Raw genomic sequence first — 12,216 nt, forward strand, 5'->3', positions numbered from 1 at the left:
TTTGAATATTATATCAATAGTACGATTCCGCAGGTTGAAACTGCTGGCCAAACATCTGAAATGTTTGGGTTAATTTTGGCTCTGGTTCAGCTGGTGGTTTATATTTTAATATTCTATACTCCAATGTTTCAGAGTTTCTTTTTCCTACCTCGTAACCAGCTATGGGGTTAATTTTTGTCCACGAAGACATTTTAAAGAGATGATATGATTGAAAGAGAAAATTAAAGAGAAATTAGAAATTTATTCCTGTTTCTTTGGGGGGGTATTCCTATTATTTAAAAGGTTTATTTCTAAAAATGTTTGTTCTTAAGGAAAAATTTGTTTAATTTAACATTTTTGACATTTTTAAATTTTCTTACAAAATCTTCTGAAATTTTATTATTTTTTTTTTCAGATGATGAATTGTTAAATAAAGTTAATTTTTTTTTTTTTGTTTAACTATTAAAAGTTAATTCCTATGCTATTTTCTTTTTTTCCATTTTCTTTTCTCTTTTTGTATTTTGGTAAAACATCATTAAACATTTCAAAAAAAAATTTTTTTTCACATTTAAGGAGCTTTATGAAAACGACCTAAACACTTGATTTTCATTTTGTATGTCCTTTTCTGGGAACATAATTCAATAAGCAGTAAAAAAATTGTTTTCAGCAAAAATATAATTTTTGCTTGTCAATAGGCGGCCGCTAGGTTGCCCGAATATTTTTTTTTTTTTTTTTAAATAATGGTTAAAGAAATGACTTCATACTTAAGCTAGTGTATTTATTATACTTATAATTATCATGCTCATCTTGTTTATCACCATTAAAAATGTGGTACGCTTCACGAGATCAGTGTCATTCTTGCTCTGGGGCTATGCTAATATCGTTCCAATTTTAATGTATTTTCCGTTGAAGTAATTGCCACAATATGCTTATCTTCGTGTATTTTCCGTTGAAGTAATTGCCACAATATGCTAATCTTCGCGTATTTTCCGTTGACGTAATTGCCACAATATGCCAATCTTCGTGTATTTTCCGTTGACGTAATTGCCACAATATGCTAATCTTCGTGTATTTTCCGTTGAAGTAATTGCCACAATATGCCAATCTTCGTGTATTTTCCGTTGAAGTAATTGCCTTAATTTTTATTATTGGTGCCCGACTTTAACACCTTCTCTTTTTTTTTTTCTTTTTACAAGGCTTAGGCTGTAATCAGCCAGAAAAATCCTGCCGGCTATGACATTAGGCTGAAAAATCAGCCAGTAGCATCATAGGCAGGATCGCCATGTAGAAAGGTCCCTAACGCAATTAAAACAAAGAAGACTTCATTGCTTGAATTATGAATGTCGAATTGTTTTTATTCAAATAATTCAGTATATTTATATTAGATTATTCTAAACATATTCTTACATATCTATTTACATTTAAGCTTACATACTTACATACATACTACCTTAAACATACATACTCACATACCTACATACTACTCGGCACAAAATATGTACCTACATATATGAGCTGCAAATTTATGGGAAATGCTAACCTTGCAAGTTGCAGGAATGCAAATTGCTGGGATTCAAGTTCGTTTGGTTGTATGTTGTACACGTCTGTTTATTAATGGCTGTGTCAGCATTAATTCTCAACGGCATTTTTATGTGTTGATGAACATTTAGACTATTTTTGTAGCAGGTTAGAATATTAGACTGATTTAAATATTTTGGATTAAATTGAATTGTTGGCTGCTTACACTACAGTCCCTTCCGGCATCATTTCTGGATGGTTTTCGGGATCCGTCCGGGATCACGTCGGGGTCATTTCGGGACTTTTTCGGGATCATTTGAGGTCCCTTCCGACATAATTTATGGATGGTTTTCGGGATCCGTCCGGGATCATTTCGGGACTTTTTCGGGATCATTTGAGGTCCCTTCCGGCATCATTTCTGGATGGTTTTCGGGATCCGTCCGGGATCTCGTCGGGGTCATTTCGGGACTTTCTGAGGTCCCTTCCGGCATCATTTCTGGATGGTTTTCGGGATACGTCCGGGATCCCGTCGGGGTCATTTCGGGACTTTTTCGGGATAATTTCAGGTCCCTTCCGGCATCATTTCTGGATGGTTTTCGGGATCCCGTCGGGGTCATTTCGGGACTTTTTCTCGACTAATACGGGATCATTTGGGGAGCCTTTCGGCATCATTTCTGGATGGTTTTCGAGATCCGTCCGGGATCCCGTCGGGGTCATTTCGGTACTTTTTCTCGACTAATACGGGATTATTTGGGGACCCTTCCGGTATCATTTCTGGATAGTTTTCGGGATCCGTCCGGGATCCCGTCGGGGTCATTTCGGGACTTTTTCGGGATCAGTTGAGGTCCCTTCCGGCATCATTTCTGGATGGTTTTCGGGATCCGTCCGGGATCCCGTCGGTGTCATTTCGGGACTTTTTCGGGGTCATTTTGGGTACCTTCCGGCATCAATTCTGAATGAAAAATTTACGGGATCCGCCCGGGATCACGTCGGGGTAATTTCGGGATCATTTGGGACTCCTTCTGACATCATTTCTGGATCGTTTTCGGGATTCGTCCGGGATCCCGTTGGGGTCATTTCAGGTCTTTTTCAGGATCATTTGGGGTACCTTCCGGCATCATTTCTAGATGGTTTACGGGATCCGTCCGGGATCTCGTCGGGGTCATTTCGGAACTTTTTCTGGATCATTTGGGATTCCTTCTGGCATCATTTCTGGATGGTTTTCGGGATCCGTCCGGGATCCCGTCACGGTAATTTCGGAACTATTAGGGGATCATTTGGAGACCTTTCCGGCATCATTTCTGGGACGGATCCCGACGTGGTCATTTCGGGACTTTTTCTCGACTAATACGGGATCATTTGGAGACCATTTCGGCATAATTTCTGGATGGTTTTCGGGATGCGTCCGGGTTAACATCAGGGTCATTTCGGTACTATTAGGGATCATTTGGGGGCCTTTCCAGCAACATTTCTGGATAATTTTCGGGATCATTTGGGGTACCTTCCGACATCATTTCTAGATGATTTTCGGGATCCATCCGGGATCACGTCGCGGTCATTTCGGGACTTTTTCTCGACTGATACGGGATCCCATCAGGATTATTTCAAGATTATTTGGGGATCATTTTCCGAACCTTCAGAGATCAAATCTGGATAGTTTTCGGGATCCCGTCTAGGTGATTTCGGGACTTTTTCGGGAACATTTCTGGATAGTTTTCGGGATCCGTCCGTGATCCCGAAGGGTAATTTCGGGCCTTGTTCTGGACTATGTCAGGGTCATTTCTGGACTCTTACGGGATAATTTCTGGATCTGTCCGGGATCCCGTCGAAGCTATTTCGGGACTATTTCGGAATCATTTCTGGATGATTTTCGCGACCCGTCTGGGATCCCGTGAGGGTGATTTCGGGACCTTTTTGGGAGTATTCCGGGATCATTTGAGGATTCTTCCGGGATAATATCTGGGTGGTTTTCGGGATCCCGTCGGGGTTATTTCGGGATCATTTGGGGACTCCTCCGGTATAATTTCTGGACGATTTTCGGGATCCGTCCGGGTACCCGTCAGGGTCATTTCGGGACTTTTTCGGGACCATTTCTGGATAGCTTTCGTGATCCATCTGGGATTCTGTCGGGGTTATTTCGGGACATTTTTGGTATCCTTCCGAGAGCATTTCTGGACCCTTCCGGCATCATTTCTGTATAGCTTTCGGGATCCGTCCGGGTACCCGTCAGGGTAATTTCGGGACTTTTCCGGGATCATTTTGGGACCCTTACCGCATCATTTCTGGATAGTTTTCGGGATCCCGACGCGGTTATTTCGGGACTTTTTATGGAGTGTTCCGGGGTCATTTGGGGATCCTTCCGGGATCATTTCTAGATGGTTTTAGGGATCCCGTCGGGGTTATTTCGGGATCATTTCTGGATAGTTTTCGGGATCCGTCCGGGTCATTTCGGGTCTTTTTCGGGATCATTTGGGGACCCATAAGGGATACTTTCTGGACGGTTTTCGGGATCCCGTCGGGGTTTTTTCGGAACTATGCCGGGATCATTTGGGGACTCTTCCGGTATAATTTCTGGATGATTGTCGAGATACGTCCAGGTACCCGTCAGGGTCATTTCGGGACTATTTCTGGATTTCGGGATCATTTGGAGAGTTTGCCGGCATCAGTTCTGCATGGCTTTCGGGATGAATCTGGGATCCCGTCAGGGCCATTTAGGGATCATTTGGGGACTGTTGTTGTTGTTGTTGTTGTAGCAGTGCTTCGCCCCACCTAACAGACGCGACCGATCACAAACTGTCATCAATATCCTCTAACGGGAGTGCAAGGAAACTTGCTGTTTCAACAGGGGTGGACCATAGGGAAAGGGGTGTTAGAGGCGTTGGTTCCACATTACAATTAAAGAGATGGTTGGTGTCATGTGGGGACACATTGAAAGCGGGGCATACATTTTGTATGTCGGGGTTGATTCTGGATAGGTAAGAGTTTAACCTGTTACAGTATCCAGAACGAAGCTGAGCCAGAGTGACACGCGTTTCCCTGGGGAGTATGCGTTCCTCTTCCGCAAGTTTTGGATACTTTACTTTGAGTACTGGGTTCACCGGGCAATTCCCGGCATAAAGGTCCGACGCCTGTTTGTGGAGTTCACCAAGGACCTGCTTGTGTTTTTTCGCTTCATACGGCTGTGTTCTCAGATGCCGTATTTCCTCAAAATGCTTACGGAGATGACTCCTTAGGCCCCTAGGCGGTGCTGGCTCGTCAATCAGATGTCTGTTGGGATGCCCAGGATTCTGGGTATTCAACAGGAACTGTTTGGTCAGCATCTCGTTTCTTTCCCTGATGGGGAGTATTCTCGCCTCATTATGTAGATGGTGTTCTGGGGACATAAGAAGGGCTGTCAAATCTGAGAGCCGTATTTTGGCAGGCCTGTAGCTTCTTCCAGTGGGTAATTTTTAGGCTTGGCGACCATATGGGTGACGCATAGCACGTAATCGGCTGGCTAATTGCTTTGTATGTAGTCATGAGCGTTTCTTTATCTTTTCCCCAGGTACTGCCAGCAAGGGATTTGAGGATTTTGTTACGGCTCTGAATTCTCGGCACAATTGCGGCTGCGTGCTCACCAAAATGTAGATCCTGATCAAACGTCACACCCAAGATTTTGGGGTGTAGGACAGTCGGTAGCGTAGAGCCATCGACGTGGATGTTCAAAATGGTCGACATTTGGGACGTCCATGTTGTAAATAAGGTCGCGGAAGATTTAGTCGGTGATAATGCCAGGTTTCGCGAGGCGAAAAAACTGGAGAGATCAGGGAGGTAGCCGTTTATTTTATTGCATAGCTCATCGATCTGTGGGCCTGGGCCTGTGGCCATTACTGTGCAGTCATCGGCGTAGGAAACGATTGTGACTCCTTCCGGCGGTGAAGGTAGCTTAGATATGTAGAAATTAAACAAAAGTGGGGATATGACACCACCCTGTGGCACCCCTTGTTTAATTCTCCTTGGCTTTGATGTTTCGTTTCTAAATAGCACCGATGCCTGCCGACCACCCAGATAATTTGCGGTCCACCTTTTAAGACATGGGGGAAGGGTAGACCCTTCCAGGTCTTGCAGTAACGAGCCATGGTTGACCGTATCAAAAGCTTTTGATAGGTCTAGCGCTACGAGTACTGTTCTATGGTGGGGGTTTTGATTTAAACCGGAATTTATCTGGGTGCTAATGGTATTTAGCGCGGAGGTAGTGCTGTGGAGTTTTCTGAAGCCATGCTGATGGGAGGCTAGTTGCAAATTTGCTTGGAAATAAGGGAGCAAAATGGCTTCGAGCGTCTCTGCTACTGGCGATAGGAGAGATATCGGACGATACGACTCTCCTATGTTAGCTGGTTTACCAGGCTTTAGTAGCGGGACCACCTTGGCCATTCTCCATTTCTCGGGTATGACAAAGGTGGAAAGAGACAGGTTGAAGACCTGCGCTAAATATTTGAAACCCTCTTTCCCTAGGCTTTTAAGCATCGGCATGGCTATGCCGTCTGGGCCCACTGCTTTGGATGGTTTAGCGCGACCAATGGCGTCCTCAACCTCTTTAGCGGTGATGGTGATTGGTGACGCGCTGAATTTGTGTTTATGTGCGTGTCTGTTGGCCCTCAGTCTAACTTTGTCGACCGTAGAATGCATTATATATTGTCGGCAGAAAGCGCTCGCGCATTTTTTCGCATCCGACAGCACTTTGTCGCCAAAGGCGATGGAAACTTTGTCTTTGTGCTTAGTCGGATTCGATAGGGACTTTACGGTGGACCAAAGTTTACCCACACCGGTAGAGAGGTTACAACCTCTTAGGTGCTCCTCCCATTTCGCCCTCTTGTGTTCATCCACAAGCAATTTGATGCTTTGGTTTATATCCCTTATTTGGGGGTCGCCTGGATCAAGCTGCCTTATAAGGTCACGTTCTCTCGCTAAGTTTGCGGCCTCCGCCGGGAAGTGGGGCCGGATTTCGGGAATTCTCCCGGCGGGAATGAAACGTGCCGAGGCGGATTCAATGACCTTGCGGAAGGCACGCTCCCCTTGCCGGGCATCAGTCGGGATAGGGAGGGCAGCAAAGAGGTTGTCTGTAAAGGATTTATATTCTTCCCCCTTTCCTTTTTTAAAGTTTATGAAAGTGCGTTTTTCGGCGACGATGAAGTCGGCGGTACGCTCGAGCGAAACAAGTATAGGCAGGTGGTCGGATGCCAATGATACCATCGGCTGCCAGTTGACGCAGTTTACGAGTTCTGCGCTCACGATTGAGATATCTGGCGAACTGTGACAGCTTCCTACCATACGTGTGGGGGCGTCTCCGTTTATTGTGCAGAACGTCGTTTCTTCTATTTGATCCGCCAACATCTCGCCCCTACTGTCCGCCCGCAAATTTGAATGCCACAGATCATGATGGGCATTGAACTCGCCTAAAATAATGCGATTGTTTCCAGTGAGTAAGGCTCTGATATTAGGGCGGTATCCACCGGGGCAACAGGTGGCAGGGGGGATGTAAATGTTGATGATTTCTAGGTTTGCATCGCCTGACCGGACAGATAGGCCTTGACGTTCTAAGACGTTGTCCCTGCGGTCGATGCCAGGATCAAATATGTGATATTGCACAGAGTGGTGTATTATAAACGCGAGGCCGCCTCCATTTCCGCTCTCGCGATCTTTTCTGTGGACATTATACCCAGAGCAGGTCTGCAATGCAGATCGTGCTGTGAGTTTAGTCTCTTGAATCGCAGCAATGCGGATGTTGTGCCGCTTCATGAAGTTGACTATCTCCGTGATCTTCCCAGTTAGTCCATTACAGTTTAACTGCAGAATTCTGAAGTGCATGAGGGGAGACGTCGCCACTCTGGGGGTAAGTGACGGGTGACTACGCCTGGGTTGAGGAAGGCCAGGACGCAGTTGCTGTTGTGGCCCTGGGACTGGGCGTCCTTGGGCAAGCATTGGGGTACCCGGATGATTTGGGTTTGCGACCTGGCAACATGGCGCGATGAAACCCATCGAGGGGTTGTCGTCGCGGAGACCAGAACATCTAGGAAAGTGGCACCACCCAAGGCAGGAGCTGCATTGGGCGGATGTCGCAAACATATATATTCTGTGCTAGCAAACGGTGCAAACGGAGGTAGGAACTAAGAGTCTGTTTCCCTGACCTACACGATTGCTGCCGGAAAAGAGGGGGGGAGAAGACGGGGGCAGGGGCTGTTGCTCAGCATTGCTTCCGACTCTACTACGAAGATTGTAGTTATGAGTGGTAGCAGCTGTTTGAGTTGTTGGCGCCGTAAGGCGCGAGCAGCAGCGGGTACTTGTTGTGGCTTGCTGAGCAGCGGGGCTGCTGGAAGGTAATGGGGAGGCGCTTAGCCTTAGACTACGGGGCGCCCTTGGGCGTGAACAGCAAGGAGCCACAAAAGATTTATAAAAGTTACGTGGACGTCGGGTTTTGGGATCAAGCCCAGAACAACCTGTCCGATGCAACCATCCCTTACACGAGACACACTGAACAGAGTATGACCGTCCTAAAAAGATTCTTTTCCGGCAGATGCAGCAAAACCATTTCTCAGGACCGGGGTCAGGAGACGGACCCGGATTGGATTCGATACCTTCCCGGAGCAAGAGAATATGGAGCAGTCCTGCTGCAAGGAGCTGCTGGGAGGATGACAATTTGTGGGAGGGACGAAACAAATTAAATGGGGTTACACTGAAATGACAGTCCTTGGTCGGGAAAAATCCCGAGTCGCTCCGGTACATAGAACCGACTGCCTTGGGAAGCGATCATTTGGGGACTCTTTAAGGATCATATCTCTATCTGGGATCCATTCGGTATTATTTCGGGATAATTTGGGGATCCTTTCGGGATCATTTTGTGACTTTTTCTAGACTATTTATAGATAATTTAGGGACCCTTCTGAGATCATTTCAGAGTCTTATTGGGAATTTTTTTAGACTATTTCGGGATCATTTCAGGACCCTTCTGGCATAATTTCTGAATGGTTTTCGCGATCAGCCCGGGATATTTTCGGGACCCTTCCGGGATCATTACTGTATCTAGGGTTTCGGGAGCACGTCAGGGTAATTTCGGGACTTCCTCTGGGTCATTTGGGGACCATTCCGGCATCATTTCTGTATGGTTTTCGGGATTTGTCCGGGATAATTTCGGGACTATTTTGGGATCATTTTGGGAACCTTAAGGGATGATTTAAAGACTCTTCGAAACCGGTAGTTCAGCACACATGCCTTTTTAAATTAAGAGCTTTTATGGCCATGGATTCGCTGCAAATTGTTCGTAATTAAAATTCGCTATGTTTTATCTTGAATATCTAACAAAGCTTTTTCGTTCTATTTTTGAATTTTTTTAAATGAATCCTGTAACGAACTGTTATAACTATAATTACACTTTTTGTAATATTTTAGCCAACTAAATACCCGAAAAACCAACACTATTTTCATCTAAAAAATTCTCTTTGGTTTTAGCTAATTGTAGTTTCAGTCCTTTGTTCTTTCAAAATTGTAACTAGTATCGCCTGTGGTCGAAATTCGACCAACGTGTATTTTTTTCAACTCAATCTATGCATCAAGTGTTCGATATATAGCAAACTGGTCTAACTTAACTTTTTCTTTAAAATTTTGAATTTGATCTAAGACTTTGTACTTTTTGATTGTATTTTATTAAATTTTCTACAAACTTTTCGCACGTAATTATAACGTTTTGGTATGGAGGTCCTTAAACCAAAATTAAAAATTATGTAAAATCAAATGAAATTGACATAGAATTATGGTGAAATTACTTGAAATTGAATTGAAAAATAGGTCTTTCCACAACCGGCAGGTCCCCGTTGGCGCGCTACCGAAGTTAGTTTTGGGAGCTCGGTTCCCCTGTAGGCCTATGTTACCCATATACATATATCGCCCATTTACTTCAATAGTGTCATAATTCAAAAAACATGAACTTTTAGTTAAAAACGAAGAAATTTGCTAAAGGAATTTAGCCTATTTCACGCCACCTGTTTAATTTTGTATAAATACGTATCTAATATGTGTGACACAACACAAAAATTTCGAGTAGAATGGAGGATACCTTCATAAAAAATAAAATAAAAATACAAAAAAATTATGTAATGAGAAAGAAGGCAGAGTTTTATAAAAAAAATTTTAATTAAAGAAAAAAAATAATGTACTTAAATTGCGAAAAAATTAAGTGAAGTGAACAAACAGCTCCATATAAAAACGCAATAAGTGCACTTAGACTTTTTTCCGGGTTTTAATGTGATCGTTGTGGAAATATGAAGATTCTAATGTTCGGATATTTAACGTTGGGTTTCCCATTGAGATCCATGTACGTAATTAATTTGTATTAAATTTGCAAACACTCCATTTCATTAATATATATGACCATATCTACCATAAAATATCGTCTGTGAACAATATAATACTAAGATATAACAAAGCAGAATAAATTAGGAAGAAAAGAAAAACAAACAAAAATATTAAAATTATTTACGCAAACATATTTACTAAAATAAAATTGATTTCATAACTTTAAGCGACATAAACAAATTAGGGTTATGGGATCTAAGCATCCGATTAATGTTTGCTCATGTTATTGGGGAATCCTTGAGGTAAGCGTACAGTGTAAGCGTAAGCCTGTACGTGGAAGAGTTGATATGAGCGAAATCACACAGCACCTCAAGGCAAATACGTCGCCTACATATGAACTAGTGTTTTTGAGCATATATACAATATTTATAAATGCAAGTGCACCAAAATGTGTATACACTGCCCTTTTGTTAGAAATAAAAACCAGCGATATAATGGCATACAATAACAAATGCGTGATAGTTTGCGCTGATTCACAAAGTTTTAACAAAACAAGTAAGGAAGGCTAAGTTCGGGTGTAACCGCACATTACATACTCGGCTGAGAGCTTTGGGGACAATGTTGACATAATTTACTTATATACTGTAAAGATATTACATTTTTTGGTAAAATTTGACATTTCATTTTTTTCTTTTCAAAAGTAGGCGTGTTCGTCATCCGATTTTGCTACTTTTTATTAAGAACACATATAGTAATAGGAGTAATGTTCCTGCCAAATTTCATCATGATATATTCCACGACTGCCAAATTACAGCTTGTAAAACTTTTAAAATACCTTCTTTTAAAAGCGGGTGGTTCCACGCCCATTGTTCAAAATTTTACTAATTTTATATTCTGCGTTATAAGCTCAACCCATCTACCAAGTTTCATTGCTTTATCCGCCTTTGGTAATAAATTATCGCACTCTTTCGATTTTTCGAAATTTTCGATATCGAAAAAGTGGGCGTGGTTAATAAAAACATAAATTGTAATTAAATTAAATAAAACCTAATAAAGTAAACTTAAATAAAATAAACTAAAATAGAATAAAATAGAATAAACTAATGAGGGAAAATAAAATAAAACCAAATAAAATGAAATTAAATGAAATTTAATTTAATTAATAAAAAAATTAAAAACATAAACTAAAGTAAAAGAATAAAATAGAAGGAAAAGAATAAACTAAAGTAAAATCAAGCAAAATAAAATGAAATAAAAGAAAAATAAGCAAAATAAGATGAAACAAAATAAAATAAAATCAAACAAAATAATCACGAATAAAATAATGTGACGAATATTAGCAACACTAAGGGATACTATCATCTCTAAGGCGATGCTAAGCAGTGACTTGTATGCACATCAATAGAAAATTCATCATGTCTACACATATGTACGTACACGCAGCGGAGAAGAGACGCACAAACACATGCAGATATCTTATCTGAGATGCTCCAAAAAGTATGCAATTATAATTATGGGAGTATCGCTCACAAATACACGCGCATATGAAAAGCTATACACGTGCATCTGCAGTTATAGTTTTATAGCAGTAACTAAATAATTCTGGAAGCGCCTAGAAGATGCAACGAGGAAATCACAGAGTATAAAAGGCAGCAACAGTAGAGGCGCGACAATCAGTTTTATTTAAGCAAGCTATTGGTTGTGAAGTATCAGTGTTATTGTGAAGTACTTTAATAAAGGCCATTTTGCATTATTAAATATTGGAGTTATTTAGTCTACAGTTAGTGATACGAACGTTAGTAGAAGGTTGCAAATAAGAGGAATTGCAGTAAATTCGTTACAATAATATACAATAAAATAAAGTCCCAAATATAGCCGAAGGTGGAGCTCAAGGGAAAAATAAAATAAAAAATAAAATAAAATAAACTAAAATAAAATAAACTAAAATAAAATATCGAACTTCGAGAGTACTTGTTGCTTACGACTTTTTTTTGATCATAAGAGTTAAGGTGGCCCTAATTTACGTACGCATATCGTCCCTTATCAGAAACGTCGCAGCTCCTGCCAAAGTTACATTTACCTACGTGTTTAAATAAATTTTAGTATTGACATACATATATTAACATACATCATACTCATTTACCATATTTTAAAGTAACCTAGCAACCTTACCTATGTACATTCATATATGTATAAAAGTACATATTAGCTTAATGTGAAAATGTGCTAAGTCACTTTTTTGAACAATTGTATTTTAATGCAGTTTTAAAACTGAATTCAAAATACATCGATCACAAAAAAAAATATTTTAATTTTTCATTTGTACGTGCTGTAGGCAATGATGTGTAAATTAAACCTTCTAGGCCATCCCCCCACCCCACCCCCTAGTTT

The 12,216-nt window shown here is 41.5% G+C and overlaps 1 protein-coding gene and 1 pseudogene across 3 annotated transcripts in view; both read right to left on the reverse strand.

The window, feature by feature from the left end:
• Ubc4 (ubiquitin conjugating enzyme 4) overlaps positions 1-12,216 on the reverse strand; it is a 387,349-nt gene that overhangs the window by 206,301 nt on the left and 168,832 nt on the right. The gene's annotated exons all lie outside the window — the stretch shown is intronic.
• Positions 802-895, reverse strand: LOC137234091 (U6 spliceosomal RNA; annotated as a pseudogene).

This window comes from Eurosta solidaginis, chromosome 5 (assembly GCF_040869045.1).
Source record: "Eurosta solidaginis isolate ZX-2024a chromosome 5, ASM4086904v1, whole genome shotgun sequence".
In the NCBI taxonomy this organism is placed as follows: Eukaryota; Metazoa; Arthropoda; class Insecta; order Diptera; family Tephritidae; genus Eurosta; species Eurosta solidaginis.